The sequence below is a fragment of the Canis lupus genome, chromosome 21 (assembly GCF_048164855.1).
Source record: "Canis lupus baileyi chromosome 21, mCanLup2.hap1, whole genome shotgun sequence".
In the NCBI taxonomy this organism is placed as follows: Eukaryota; Metazoa; Chordata; class Mammalia; order Carnivora; family Canidae; genus Canis; species Canis lupus.
In genome coordinates, this window is record NC_132858.1 from 44,522,769 (window position 1) to 44,525,762 (window position 2,994).

A 2,994-nucleotide genomic window follows, 5' to 3' on the forward strand; every position below is an offset into this window, starting at 1 on the left:
AGATGTGGGAAAGATAAGAAGGGAAGTCAAAACTGGAAGATGGGCAGAAACAGAGAGCAAAACAGGTGGGAAGCAGAGACAGGTTTGAAAAAGAAAGTATTAAGAAGAAAGAACTCGGGCACCTGGGTGGCTCAGTCATGATCTTGATTTCAGCTCAGGGCATGATCTCAGGGTTGTGAGATTGAGCCCTACCTTGGGTTCTGCACTGGGCTGGAACTGGCTTAAAATTCTTTCTCTTCCTCATCCTCTGTCTTCCCCTCCACTTGTGTGCTCTCTCTCTCAAAAAAGAGAGAGAGAGAGAGAGAGAGAAGAAAAAAAGAAAGAAGGAAGGAAGGAAAGAAAGAAACAAAGGAACAAAGAAAGAACCAAGCATGAAAACAGAGTAAGAAGGACCAAAAGAAGAAAGATAAATCAGAGAGGGGAAGAAAACAAGCAAAAAAAAAAAAAAAAAAAAAAAAAGGAAAAGGGAGGGAAGAATAGGAGGAGGGGAACAGATTAAGGGAAGAAACAGAGAGATTAGATTGAGGAAGACAATTTCACATACACACATACATATTCTACTAACAGACCAGGGTATTATTCTTTAATAAACAGAGAGTTGGAAGATGAAGCTGAGGAAATTTTGCAAAATGTCCAACAAAAAGACAAAAAAAAGTAAAATAGGAGACAATTAAGATTACAAAAGCAACCCATGAAATGCTTTTGAATAATGGAAGTTCCAGAAGAAAAAATGTGCAAAAGAGATGGAGATGAAATTATCAAAGAACTGATACAAAATATTTTCCATAACTGAATGACATGAATTTCTAGATTGAAAGGGACCACCAGGTGCCTGATATAATGAAAACTGACTAACAACCAGTAATGAATCAAGTAGATCCCCATATCTTTCAGTGAGATAAAAGAGGTCAGTTTCAAAGGATCTGGAATTAGAATGATTTTGAATTTCTTCTTCTTCTTCTTTTTCAATAATCACAGTAGACATTTATTTAAAGTAATACATTTGCAGCTCAAATAGTTCCAAAATTGTACATTTCAGGTTTACTCAACTTCTTCGAGGACAGCTGCAACCACAGATTTCAACACCATGATTAGTTCTTTGCCCATTTCTCTCTCTTTTCTTTCTTGAATAACTTCTCTCAGATAAGGTTCAAGGTGGAATTTATCTTCCTCATATTTCGTCCACTGCTCCTTAAGCAAGATCTGATGCTCCTGGTCAGGTCCAGTGCCCTCTTAATGTGAAATATCCTGTCATTATAAAGGTTCTCAGGAAGCCTTCTTATGGCCTCCTTCACATCCTCATTCTCATATATTGTATCATCTCGCATTAACCCCAGTTTATTGAACCCTGCAGCATTGTAATACCACTTTCGAAAGCCCTCCAGCCACCGGCTTGATGCTGCAACTGGCCTGCCCCTCATCTTGACCGAGCCTGCCGATTTTGAACTTCTTAAGAGCAATCCAGGAAGTAAGAAGACAAAGGATAAATGCTTGAAAACTTATACAAGTGATCTCCAACCTAGAATTCTATATGATCCACCCACATGATCAATCAAGGGCAAGTGTAAATTAATGATATTTTGAAATACACACATTTTCAAATATTTACCTTCTATGTACTTTTTATCAGAAAGCTATGTTTATGGACAATAAACTCCAACAAGATGAGGGAATAAAGTAAGATAGAAAAAGGACATGATCCAAGACCCTGGAAATCTAGCAAAGGAAGTAGACAGAGGGGATTTCCAGGGTGTGAATGAAGCCCCAGGACAACAGCTGTCTAGTTGGGTTCTGGTTAAATCCCCCCAGAGGAATTTCAAATAGACTATTTGTTAGAAAAGTTTTAGATTTACAGAAAATTGAGAAGAGAATAGGAGGATTTCCATATATCTTATGTCCAGAGTGCCCTATTAATAACGTGGTACATTTGTTATAATCAATGGACCAATATTGATACATTTTTATTAAGCAGTGTCTATACTTTATTCATATTTCCTTAGTTTATATCATGTGTCCTTTTTCTGTTCCAGGATCCCATCCAGGATAGCACACTGCATTTAGTTGTCATGTCTTTTAGCTCTGGCAGATTCTTAGACTTTTCTTGTTTTTGATGATTTTTTAAAAAAAATTTTATTTATTAATTCATGAGAGGCACACAGAGGAGGCAGAGACACAGGCAGGAAAAGAAACAGGCTTCCTGCGGGGAGCCTGATGTGGGACTGGATCCCAGGACCCCGGGATCACGACCTGAGCCAAAGGCAGACGCTCAACCACTGAGCCACCCAGGCGTCCCTGTTTTTGATGATTTTGGCAGCTTTGAGGCATACTGGACAGGTATTTCATAGGATACCCACTGTCAAAATTTGATGTTTTTTTCGCATGATAAGATTGAGACAGTGGGTTACTGGGAAGAAGACATCACAGGTAGAGTGCCATTTTTATCACATCATATCAAGGGTACTTATCACCCTACTAGTATATTTATGTTGATGTTGACCTTGATCACCTGGTTGAGGTAGCATTTGACAGGTTTCTTCTCTAAAGTTACTACATTCCCCCATTTCACACTGCCCTCTTTGGAAGGAAATGCACAGCCTCACTCTAAGGAGTGAGAAGATATAGTCTCCCTCCTTGAAGGTGGATTACCTCCATATATCATTTGAAATTCTTCTGCATGAGATATTTGTTTTATCTCTCATGTTTATTAGCTTATTTGATCATGTATATGTATCAGTTCAGATTCATGGATATTGATTTTATACTTTGGATTATAATACAATACTACTTTATTAACTTCGTTGCTCAAATTGTTGTAGCTTTGGCCACTAGGAGCTCTTTCAGTTGACTCTCCTGCGCCTTTGTTATATCCCCAACAATGTGTGTGTTTCAACATTTCCTTACTTTCTCCCTCTAAAAATACTTCAGACACATCATGTATATTTTCTGTCTTAGTCCAATATTCAGTTATTTCTCTAAGGAGCCCCATTTCCTTTT

General features: G+C 38.1%; 1 pseudogene; it reads right to left on the minus strand.

The window, feature by feature from the left end:
- Positions 1–1,041: 1,041 nt before the first annotated feature.
- Positions 1,042–1,436, minus strand: LOC140613249 (cytochrome b-c1 complex subunit 7 pseudogene; annotated as a pseudogene).
- Positions 1,437–2,994: the final 1,558 nt, after the last annotated feature.